This window comes from Mesoplodon bidens (genome assembly GCF_964165515.1).
Source record: "Mesoplodon bidens genome assembly, chromosome: 20".
Taxonomy (NCBI): Eukaryota; Metazoa; Chordata; class Mammalia; order Artiodactyla; family Ziphiidae; genus Mesoplodon; species Mesoplodon bidens.
Window position 1 is genome coordinate 7,024,350 of NC_138181.1, and position 12,792 is coordinate 7,037,141.

General features: G+C 35.8%; 1 protein-coding gene across 10 annotated transcripts in view; it reads right to left on the minus strand.

Annotated features, from left to right (window-relative positions):
- Positions 1–12,792, minus strand: part of PSD3 (pleckstrin and Sec7 domain containing 3) — a 559,242-nt gene that overhangs the window by 105,488 nt on the left and 440,962 nt on the right. The window lies entirely within an intron of this gene.

Here is a 12,792-nt window from a genome sequence, read left to right on the forward strand (position 1 = left end):
TGGCTGGGCCTGTGAGCCATGGCCGCTGAGCCTGCGCGTCCGGAGCCTGTGCTCCGCAATGGGAGAGGCCACAACAGTTAGAGGCCCGCGTACCGCAAAAAAAAAAAAAAAAAAAAAGAAGAAGTGTTTATTTGGTTATCAGAGTAAAACAGACATTTTTCCCCATTGGTATTTTATAAATAATTGTGAGATATATGAAAATAACACTGAACTCAGGCAACTATACATTACTTTTAATTGTATTTTTAGATAATTTTGGATTTGCAAAGATAGTACAAAGTCCCCTTATGCTCATCATCCAGTTTCCCCAATGTAAACAACTTTTATTTTCTTTTGGCCGCGTCACGTGGCATGTGGGATCTTAGTTCCGATCAAACCCGGGCCTCCTGCAGTGGAAGTGCAGAGTCCTAACCACTGGAGCGCCAGGGAATTACCCCGAATGTTAACATCTTATAGAACCATAATAAAAGTGTCAAAATTAAGAAATTAACAATACAATACTAAGAAGTAAACTTTAGACTTTATTCAGATCTCACCCATTTTTTTTCACTAATGTTTTTTTCTTTCCAGAATCCTATCCATGACCCCACAGTGCACTTGGCTGTCATGGCTCTTTAGTCGCCTCTAGACAGTGACAACTTTTAAGCCTTTACTTGTCCTTCATGAGCTAGAAGATACTAGGCAGTGATTCTGTAGGTTTGTTTGGTGTCTTCTCATCATTAGATTGAGGTTATACATTCTCGGGAAGGATACCATGGGTGATACACCCTCTCAGTACACCAGATCAGGAGGTACGTGTTTTATTATTAGTGAGATGCACCTGGATCACTTGGTTAAGGTGGTTTCTGGCAAGTTTCTATACTGTAAAGTTACTATTTTCCTTTGCAAATGATTTGGGGGAGATATTTTGTGACTATGAAAACATCCTGTTTCTCTTTAAACGTAGGACCACTAATTTTAGCATTCATCTGTGTATTCTGGCTAAGACAATTATACTGTAGTGATCTAATGGTGATTTTTTTTTATTTCCCTAACTTCTTCTACATTATTCATTGGAATTCTTCTGTAAGTATGGACACATGGATATTTATTTTATTATTTGGATTGTAATCAAACACTACCATTATTTAATCTGTTGTTCAAATTTTTCCAGCTTTGGTCATTGGGAATTCTATCAAGTAGGCTTCTGTGTCCTTTCATCATGCCTCATCCTTTTTCCTTTTTGTTTTGTAAGTATTTCCTTTCTTTCAGGTACCACAAGATGCTACCTCCAAGCTCATCTTGTATTTTCCTTGTGTCAGCCCTGGAAGCAACTACTCTACAAGGAGTCCCAGTTCTATTTATTGGAGAATGGTATTTAGAAACCAAATCCAGGTGCTAGGTGTGCTTACTGCCTCTAGGCCCTCTCAACAGACACACCTAGGGGAATACATAGATATTGCATATATACATATATATATATATATATATATATATATATATATATATATATGATCCAGCTATCCCTCCCTCCCTCCCTTCCCATGAGTTCATACTGTTATCTCCAACCCAAGCCAGCAAGACAAAATTCATTCCAGCCTTTGCCTTTTGCTTATTTGTACTTCTTCAACAGTGAGAAACCTGGCTTTCTTACCTACAATATATTTATTTATTTATATGTTCAACCCGAGTAAACAACGGGTTGTTTGTTATATATAACAACGGTTATGCCATTCATTTGGAAAACAAATTAATTTCGTATAGTCTGAAATATATCTTGCGTTCCCCATACCGTGGCTGTTATTTAAGAAATGTACATACACAAAATGTACTCCTCGAGAAGTACAATTCTATGGGAATACATACTGCATCATGTATCTACCCCCACAACATCAAACAAAACAGTTCTGTCACCCCCAAATTCCCTCTGCTGCCTTCTTTTAGTCAATTCCTCTCCCTGACCAATTCCTGAAACTACTTGTCTCCCTTTCTTCCCGATAGTTTTGTCATTCTCAAAATGTCACATAAATGGTTTATTTTACTTGGCAAAACATATTTAAGATTCATCCATATTGTTGTGAGAATCAATAGTTTGTTCACTTTCATTGCTGAGTACTATTTTATTTTATGGACATACTAGTTTATTTATGCATTTACTTTCCCCTACCCCACACCTCCAACTTTATTGAGGTAAAATTGATTTATTTAGTGTAAGGTATTTTAAGTGTACAACCCGATGATTTTATATACACATACATCATGAAAGGTTCCCCAACATCGAGTTAACAAATCCAACACCTCACATATTTATTTATATATTTATTTTTGGTAAGAAATTTAAGCTTTTCTCTCTTAGTAAATTTCAGTTATACAATGCACTGCTATCAACTGTAGTCACCATGTTTTACATTATTTCTTCAGACCTTATTAGTCTTGCAGCTGCAAGTTTGTACCCTCCGAACAAACTCTCCCTCTTTCCCCCACACCATATGCCCTGGCAGCCACTTTTCTACTGTTTCAGTAAGTTAGACTTTTTAAAAAAATCCACATATAAGTGATTCCATATGGTATTTATCTTTTATCTGATTTATTTCACTTAGCATAATGCCCTCCAGGTTCATCCATGTTGTCAAAAATGACAGGATTTCTTTCTTATTTTAGGGCTGCATAGTATACCAGTGTGTGTGTGTGTGTGTGTATCATATCTTCTTTATCCATTCATCCACAGACGGACTTTAGGCTGTTTCCATATTTGGCTATTGTAAATGATGCTGCTCTGAACATAGGAGTACAGATATCTCTGAAATAATTATTTCTTTTCCTTGGCTATATATTCAAAAGTAGGATCGCTGGAACATATGGTAGCTCTATTTTTAAGTTTCTGAGGAACATCCGTAATGTTTTGCATAGCGGCTGTACCACTCTACATTTCCACCAACAGTGCACCAGGGTTCCCTTTTCTTCACATCCTCGCCAGCATTTGTAACCTCTTGTCTCTTTGATAATAGACATCCTAACAGGTATGAGGTGATATTTCAGGTGGTTTTGATTTGCATTTCCATGATTTGTGATGTTGACCACCTTTTCATATATCTGTTGACCTCTTTTATGTCTCTTTAGAAAAAAACGTCTACTTAGGTCCTTTCCAAATTTTTAAACTGAGTTATTTGATTTTATGCTAATGAACTGTGGGAATTCACTATATATTTTGGATATTAACCCCTTGTCAGATATAGGATTTGCAAAAATTTCCTCTTACTCCATAGTTGCCTTTTCATTTTGTTGACACTTTCCTTTGCTGTGCAGAGCTTTTTAGTTTAACTTAGATCCACTTGTTTATTTTTGCTTTTGTTGTCGAATCAAAAAAATCACTGTCAAGACCAATGTCAAGAAGTTTCCTCCCTATGTTTTCTTCTAGTTTTATGGTTTCAGGTCTTATGTTCAAGGCTTTAATACAGTTTCAGTTGATTTCTGTGTTTGGTGTAAGATGAGGTCCACTTTTGTTCTTTCGCATGTAGATTATCAATTTTCCTAACACCATTTATTGAAGGGACAATTCTTTCCCTTGTACATTCTTAGCTGCCTTGTGTGAGTTAACTTCTGGGCTATTGGGTTCCACTGACTTATGTGTCTGTTTTTATGTCAATACCATACTGTTTTGATTATTTTATAGTTTGAAAGGAATTGTGATGCATCCAGCTTTGTTCTTTCTCAAGACGGCTTTGGCTATTTGGGGTCTTTTGTGGTTCCATGCAAATTTTAGCATTGTTCTATTCCTGTGAAAAATGCCATTGGAATTTTGATAAGGATTGCACTGAATCTTTAGATTGCTTTGAGTATTATGAACATTTAACAATACTAATTATTCAAATCCATAAGCACAGAATGTTTTTCATTTGTGTCCTCTTCAATTTCTTAATCAATGTCTTATATATTTCAGTGTATAGGCCTTTAAAATGTCTTATAGATTTCAGTGTATAGACCTTTGACCTCCTTGGTCAAATTTATTCCTAAGTATTTTGTTGTTTTTGGTGTTATTGTAAAAATGATTGTTTTCTTAATTTCTATTTCTGATAGTTCATTGTTGGTATATGGAAATGTAACTGATTTTTGTATACTGATTTTATATTGTGCACTTCATTTATTAATTCTAATAGTTTTTTGGTGGACTATTTAGGGTTTTCTATATATAGTATCATTTCACCTGCAAATAAAGACAATTTTACTTCTTCCTTTTCAATTTGGATGCCTTTTATTTTTCTTGCCTAATTGCCACGTCATCCTTATACTGTTCTTGATTTTATAAGAAATGCTTTTCAAGGTTGAGTATATGATGTTTGCTGTGGGCCTGTCACGTATGGCCTTTATTAAGGTACATTTCCTCTATACTCAATTTTTTGAGAGTCTTTATTACAAATGGATGTTGAATTTTGTCAAATGCTTTTTCTGCATCTGTTGAGATTATATGATTTTTATCCTTCATTTTCTTAATGTGGTGTACCACATTTACAGATTTACAGATGTTGAACCACCCCTGCATCCCTGGAATAAATCACACTTGATCTTCATGTATGATGCTTTTAATGTGCTGTTGAACTGTTTTCTAGTATGTTGTTGAGGATTGTTTGCATCTATGTTCATCAGTGTTACTGGCCTGTGATGTTCCTTCCTTGAAGCATCCTTGTCTAGCCTTGGCATCGGGGTGATGGTGGCCTCATAGAATGAGTTTGGCAGAATCACTCCTTTTCATTGAATGGATAGTTTAAGGATTGGCATTCATTCTTCTTTGAATGTTTGCTAGAATTCACCAATGAAGCCATCTAGTCTTGGACTTTTATTTTTTGTTTTATTTGTTTATTTAATCAGTAATCAAATACCTGTCCAAGTAATTACTAGTAATTGGTCTCATCAGTTTTCCTGTTGTTTTTTTTTTTCATGATTCACTCCTGGTAGGTTGTATGCTTCTAGGAATTTATCCTTTTCTTCTACTTTGTCCAATTTGTTGTCATATAACAGTCTCTTATGATCCTTTGTATTTCTGTGGAATCAATTAAATGTCTCCCACTTCATTTCTAATTTATCTGAGTCCTCTTTATTTGAGTCTCTATACAGGTTTGTTTAAAATGTTCTGCTGAGCTTTGGGGTTGAAATTATGATTTTTCTCTATATAAACATCAGGCAAAAGAAGTACAGTTACAGTGTCTAATATGGTAGCCACTGGCTACATATGGCTACTGAGAACTTAAAATGTGGGTAGTCCAAATTGAGATGTACAATAAATAAAAAAAAATACATACCATATTTCAAAAGACTTGGTACAAAAAAGGAAAATATTCCAATAATTTTTCTACCAAATACATATTGAAATGATAATATTCTGGATACACTGGGATAAGTTAAAAATACTTTATAAAATTAATTTTACCTTTTTTAAACTTTGATAATGTAGCTACTAAAAAATTTTAAATTACATATGTGGCATGCATCACATTTCTTTTAGAAAGGCTGTTGTTAGAGAGGCTTGTATATTCTAAGACATATTAAAACCAAAGACAAAAACAGAAGAACAATAATCAGAGAAACGTTCAACGAAGTACAGCTCAGTAAAACCCTGACAATAAGTGAGGGCTGAAAATATTCAATCCTGTGAAACAAGTATTCTTCAAATTACAAAGGTTAATGAAATGACCATGTCACCTTACACTTAAATTCACTTTATTTTTTATTGTGTCATTAAATAGAATAGTATAGGGCTACCCTGGTGGTGCAGTGGTTGGGAGTCCGCCTGCCGATGCAGGGGACACAGGTTCGTGCCCCGGTCCGAGAGAATCCCACATGCTGTGGAGCGGCTGGGCCCGTGAGCCATGGCTGCTGGGCCTGTGCATCCAGAGCCTGTGCTCCGCAGTGGGAGAGGCCACAGAGGTGAGAGGCCCGCATACCGCAAAAAAAAAAAAAAAAAAAAAAAAAAAAAAAGAATAGTATATTCTACTGAGATTCCAGACGTCTTAACATCTTACAACCTACAAAATTCCCCCAAACATTCTTTAATCTGACACTGTGTAATCATGTATGAGTCACTGGGTAGTCAAAGTCCACAGCTTAATATGCAGTCCATTTGGAGAACAAAAAAGCTCTGGTGCTATCAGAAGATAATCTTTCTATTTCTCTGTTCTTTCTAAAGATCAACTGTAAATCACAAATTTCCCATATCCTATGTTACCTATGACAGGTGTGCTTTTATTTCTAAACAAAAAAGATAGATAAGGAACCATGCAAGTCCACTGGAGTCTTATATTTCACTGGAATTCCACAAAGAATGGAAAAAAACTGCTTTTTTTAAATTTTATTTTATTTTATACAGCAGGTTCTTATTACTTATCTATTTTATACATATTAGTGTATATATGTCAATCCCAATCTCCCAATTCATCCCCCCACCCAGTTTCCCCCCTTGGTGTCCATACGTTTGTTCTCTACATCTGCATCTCTATTTCCACCTTGCAAACCAGTTTGTACCATTTTTTCAGATTCCATGTATATATGTTAATATATGATATTTGTTTGTCTCTGACTTACTTCACCCTGTATGACAGGCTCTAGGCCCATCCACGTCTCTACAAATGACCCAATTTTGTTACTTTATATGGCTGAGTAATATTCTATTGTATATATGTACCATGTCTTCTTTATCCATTTATCTGTCGATAGGCATTTAGGTTGCTTCCATGACCTGGCTATTGTAAATAGTTCTGCAATGAACACTGTGGTACATGTCTCCTTTTGAATTATGGTTTTCTCAGGGTATATGCCTAGTAGTGGGATTGTTGGGTCATATGGTAGTACTATTTTTAGTTTTTTAAGGAATCTCCATACTGTTTTCCATAGTGGTTGTATCAATTTACATTCACACCAGAAGTGCAACAGGATTCTCTTTTCTCCACACCCTCTCCAGCATTTGTTGTTTGTAGATTTTCTGATGATGCCCATTCTAAACGGTGTGAGGTGATAACTCATTGTAGTTTTGAATTGCATTTCTTTAATAATTAGTGATGTTGAGCAGCTTTTCATGTGCCTCTCGGCCATCTGTATGTCTCCTTTAGAGAAATGTCTATTTAGGTCTTCTGCCCATCTTCTAATTGGGTTGTTTGTTTTTTTAATGTTGAGCTGCATAAGCTATTCACATATTTTGGAGATTATCCATTGTCCATTGATTTGTTTGCAAATATTTTCTGAGCGTTGTCTTTTCATTTTGTTATAGTTTCCTTTGCTGTGCAAAAAAGCTTTTGAGTTTCATTAGGTCCCATTTGTTTATTTTTGTTGTTATTTCCACTACTCTAGGAGGTGGGTCAAAAAAGGTCTTGCTGTGATATATGTCAAAGAGTGTTCTTCCTATGTTTTCCTCTAAGAGTTTTATAGTGCATGACTTTACATTTAGGTCTTTAATCAATTTGGAGAATATTTTTGTGTATGGTGTTAGGGAATGTTCTAATTTCATTCTTTTACATGTAGCTGTCCAGTTTTCCCAGCACCAGTTATTGAAGAGGTTGTCTTTTCTTGACTATATATCCTTGCCTCCTTTGTCATAGATCAGTTGACCACAGGTGTGTGGGTTTATCTCTGGGCTTTCTATCCTGTGCCATTGATCTATATTTCTGTTTTTGTGTGAGTACCATATTGTCTTGATTACTGTAGCTTGGTAGTATAGTCTGAAATCAGGGTGTCTGCTTCTGCCACCTCTGTGTTTTCCCTCAAGATTGCTTTCACCATTTGGGGTCTTTTTTGTCTCCATTCAAATTTTAAGATTTCTTGTGCTAGTTCTGTACAAAATGCAATAGGTAATTTGATAGGGATTGCACTGAATCTGTAGACTGCTTTGGATAGTACAGTCATTTTCACAATATTGATTCTTCCATTCCAAGAACATGGTATATATCTCCACCTGTTTGTGTCATCTTTGATTTCTTTCATCAGTGTCTTATAGGTTTCTGAGTACAGGCCTTTTACCTCCTTAGGTAATTTTATTCCTAGGTATTTTATTCTTTTTGTTGCAATGGTAAATGGGAGTGTTTCCTTAATTTCTTTTTCTGATTTTTCACCATTAGTGTATAGGAATGCAAGAGATTTCTGTGCATTAATTTTGTATCCTGCAACTTTACCAAATTCATTCATTAGCTCTAGTAGTTTTCTGGTGGCATCATTAGGATTCTCTATATGTATAGTATCATGTCATCTGCAAACAGTGACAGTTTTCCTTCTTCTTTTCCAATTTGTATTCCTTTTAATTCTTTTTCTTCTCTGATTGCTGTGGCTAGGACTGCCAAAACGATGTTGAATAATAGTGGGGAGGGTGGACATTCTTGTATTGTTCCTGATCTTAGAGGAAATGCTTTCAGTTTTTCACCATTGAGAATGATGTTTGCTGTGGGTTTGTCATATATGGTCTTTATTAGGTTGAGGTAGGTGCCCTCTATGTCCACTTTCTGGAGAGTTTTTATCATAAATGGGTGTTGAACTCTGTCAAAAGCTTTTTTGGCATCTATTGAGATGATCATATGCTTTTTACTGTTTAATTTGTTAATATGGTGTATCACATTGATTGATTTGCGTACATTGAAGAATCCTTGCATCCCTGGGATAAATCCCACTTAATCGTGGTGTATCATCCTTTTAATGTGTTGTTGAATTCTGTTTCCTAGTATTTTGTTGAGGATTTTTGCATCTATATTCATCAATGATATTGATCTGTCATTTTCTTTTCTTGTAGTCTGGTTTTGGTAACAGGGTGATGGTGGCCTCATAGAATGAGTTTGCGAGTGTTCCTTCCACTGCAATTTTTTGGAACAGTTTGAGAAAGATGGGTGTTAGCTCTTCTCTAAATGTTTGATAGAATTCACCTGTGAACCTATCTGTTCCTAGACTTTTGTTTGTCGGAAGATTTTTAATCACAGTTTCAATGTCATTACTTCTGTTTGGCCTGTTCATATTTTCTATTTCTTCCTGGTTCAGTCTTGGAAGGTTATACCTTTCTAAGAATTTGTCCATTTCTTCCAGGTTGTCCATTTTATTGGCATATAGTTGCTTGTAGAAGTCTCTTATGATCCTTTGTATTTCTGCAGTTCAGTTGTAACTTCTCCTTTTTCATTTCTAACTCTGTTGATTGGAGTCTTCTCCCTTTTTACCTTGATGAGTCTGGGTAAAGGTTTATCAATTCTGTTTATCTGCTAGAAGAACTGGCTTTTAGTTTTATTTTTTTTGCTATTGTTTTCTTCATTTCTACTTCGTTTCGTAACATCTTTATTGGAGTATAATTCCCTTACAATGGTGTGTTAGTTTCTGCTTTATAACAAAATGAATCAGCTATACATATACATATATCCCCATATCTCCTCCCTCTTGCATCTCCCTCCCACTCTTCCTATCCCACCCCTCTAGGTGGTCACAAAGCACCGAGCTGATCTCCCTGTGCTATGCGGCTGCTTCCCACTAGCTATCTATTTTACATTTGGTAGTGTACATATGTCCATGCCACTCTCTCACTTTGTTACAGCTTACCCTTCTCCCTCCCCATATCCTCAAGTCGATTCTCTAGTAGGTCTGTGTCTTTATTCACATCTTACCCTTAGGTTCTTCATGACCTTTTTTTTTCTTAGATTCCATCTGTATCTGTTAGCATACGGTATATGTTTTTCTCCTTCTGACTTACTTCACTCTGTATGACAGACTCTAGGTCCAACCACCTCACTACAAATATCTCAATTTAGTTTCTTTATATGGCTGAGTAATATTCCATTGTATATATGTGCCACATCTTTATCCGTTCATCCAATGATGGACACTTAGGTTGCTTCCATGTCCTGGCTATTGTAAATAGAGCTGCAGTGAACATTTTGGTACATGTCTCTTTTTGAATTATGGTTTTCTCAGGGTATATGCCCAGTAGTGGGATTGCTGGGTAATATGGTAGTTCTATTTTTAGTTTTTTAAGGAACCTCCATACTGTTCTCCATAGTGGCTGTATCAATTTACATTCCCCCCAACAGTGCAAGAGTATTCCCTTTTCTCCACACCCTCTCCAGCATTTATTGTTTGTAGATTTTTTGATGATGGCCATTCTGACCGGTGTGAGATGATATCTCATTGTAGTTTTGATTTGCATTTCTCTAATGATTAATGATGTTGAGCATCCTCTCATGTGTTTGTTGGCAGTCTGTATATCTTCTTTGGAGAAATGTCTATTTAGGTCTTCTGCTCATTTTTGGATTGGGTTGTTTGTTTTCTTGTTATCAAGCTGCATGAGCTGCTTGTAAATCTTGGAGATTGATCCTTTGTCAGTTGCTTCATTTTCAAATATTTTCTCCCACTTTGAGGGTTGTCTTTTGGTCTTGTTTATGGTTTCCTTTGCTGTGCAAAAGCTTTGAAGTTTCATTAGGTCCCATTTGTTTATTTTTGTTTTTATTTCCATTTCTCTAGCACGTGGGTCAAAAAGGATCTTGCTGTGATTTATGTCACAGAGTGTTCTGCCTATGTTTTCCTCTAAGAGTTTGATAGTGTCCGGCCTTACATTTAGGTCTTTAATCCATTTTGAGTTTAGTTTTATGTATGGTGTTAGCAAGTGTTGTAATTTCATACTTCTACATGTACCTGTCCAGTTTTCCAAGCACCACCTATTGAAGAGGCTGTCTTTTCTCCACTGTATATTCTTGCCTCCTTTATCAAAGATAAGGTGACCATATGTGCGTGGGTTTATCTCTGGCCTTTCTATCCTGTTCCATTGTGCTATCTTTCTGTTTTTGTGCCAGTACCATAATCTCTTGATTACTGTAGCTTTGTAGTGTAGTCTGAATTCAGGGAGCCTGATTCCTCCAGCTCCATTTTTTGTTCTCATGATTGCTTTGGCTATTCGGGGTCTTTTGTGTTTCCATGCAAATTGTGAAATTTTTTGTTCTAGTTCTGTGAAATATGCCAGTGGTAGTTTGATAGGGATTGCACTGAATCTGTAGATTGCTTTGGGTAGTAGAGTCATTTTCACAATATTGATTCTTCCAATCCAAGAACATGGTATATCTCTCCACCTATTTGTATCATCTTTAATTTCTTTCATCAGTGTCTTATAATTTTCTGCATACAGGTCTTTTGTCTCCTTAGGCAGGTTTATTCCTAGATATTTTATTCTTTTTGTTGCAATGGTAAATGGGAGTGTTTTCTTATTTTCACTTTCAGATTTTTCATCATTAGTATATAGGAAGGCCAGAGATTTCTCTGCATTAATTTTGTATCCTACTACTTTACCAAATTCATTGATTAGCTCTGGTAGTTTTTTGGTGGCATCTTTACGATTCTCTATGTGTAGTATCATGTCATCTGCAAACAGTGACAGCTGTACTTCTTCTTTTGCAATTTGGATTCCTTTTATTTCTTTTTCTTCTCTGATTGCTGTGGCTAAAACTTCCAAAACTATGTTGAATAATAGTGGTGAGATTGGGCAACCTTGTCTTGTTTCTGATCTTAGTGGAAATACTTTCAGTTTTCACTATTGAGAACTATGTTGCTGTGCATTTGTCATATATGGCCTTTATTATGTTGAGATAAGTTCTCTGTATCCCTACTTTTTGGAGCATTTTTTATCATAAGGGGGTGTTGAAATTTGTTGAAAGGTTTTTCTGAATCTATTGAGATGATCATATGGTTTTCTCCTTCAATTTTTAATGTGGTTTATCACATTGAATGATTTGCGTATATTGACTAATCCTTGCATTCCTGGGATAAACCCCACTTGTTCACGGTGTATGAGCCTTTTAATGTGCTGTTGGATTCTGTTTGCTAGTATTTTGTTGAGGAGTTTTTGCATCTATGTTTATCAGTGATATTGGCCTGTAGTTTGCTTTCGTTGTGACATCTTTGCCTGGTTTTGGTATCAGGGTGATGGTGGCCTCATATATTGAGTTTGGGATTGTTCCTCCCTCCGCTATATTTTGGAAGATTTTGAGAAGGGTAGGTGTTAGCTCTTCTCTAAATGTTTCATAGAATTTGCCCGTGAAGCCAGATACTGGGCTTTTGTTTGTTGGAAGATCTTGAATCACAGTCTCAATTTCATTGCTTGTGATTGGTCTGTTATATTTTCTATTTCTTCCTGGTTCAGTCTCGGAACGTTGTCCTTTTCTAAGAATTTGTCCATTTCTTCCAGGTTGTCCAGTTTATTGGCATAGAGCTGATTGTAGTCATCTCTCACGATCCTTTGTATTTGTGCAGAGTAAGTTGTTACTTCTCCCTTTTCATTTGTAATTCTATTGAGTCTTCTCCCTTTTTTTCCTGATGAGTCTGGCTAATGGTTTACAAATTTACAAATTTTGTTTATCTTCTCAAAGAACCAGCTTTTAGTTTACTTGGTCTTTGCTATTGTTTCCTTCATTTCTTTTTCATTTATTTCTGATCTGATCTTTATGATTTCTTTCCTTCTGCTAACTGTGGGGTATTTTTTGTTCTCCTTTCTCTAATTGCTTTAGGTATAAGGTTAGGTTGTATATCTGAGATGTTTCTTATTTCTTGAGGTAGGATTGTATTGCTATAAACTTACCTCTTAGAACTGGTTTTGCTCCATCCCATAGGTTTTGGGGCATCGTGTTTTCATTGTCATTTGTTTCTAGGTATTTTTTGACTTCCTCTTTGATTTCTTCAGTAATCTCTTGGTTATTTCTTAGTGTACTGTTTAGCCTCCATGTGTTTGTATTTTGTACAGATTTTTTCCGGTAATTGATATCTAGTCTCATAGCATTGTGGTTGAAAAGATATTTGATATGATTTCAATTTTCTTAA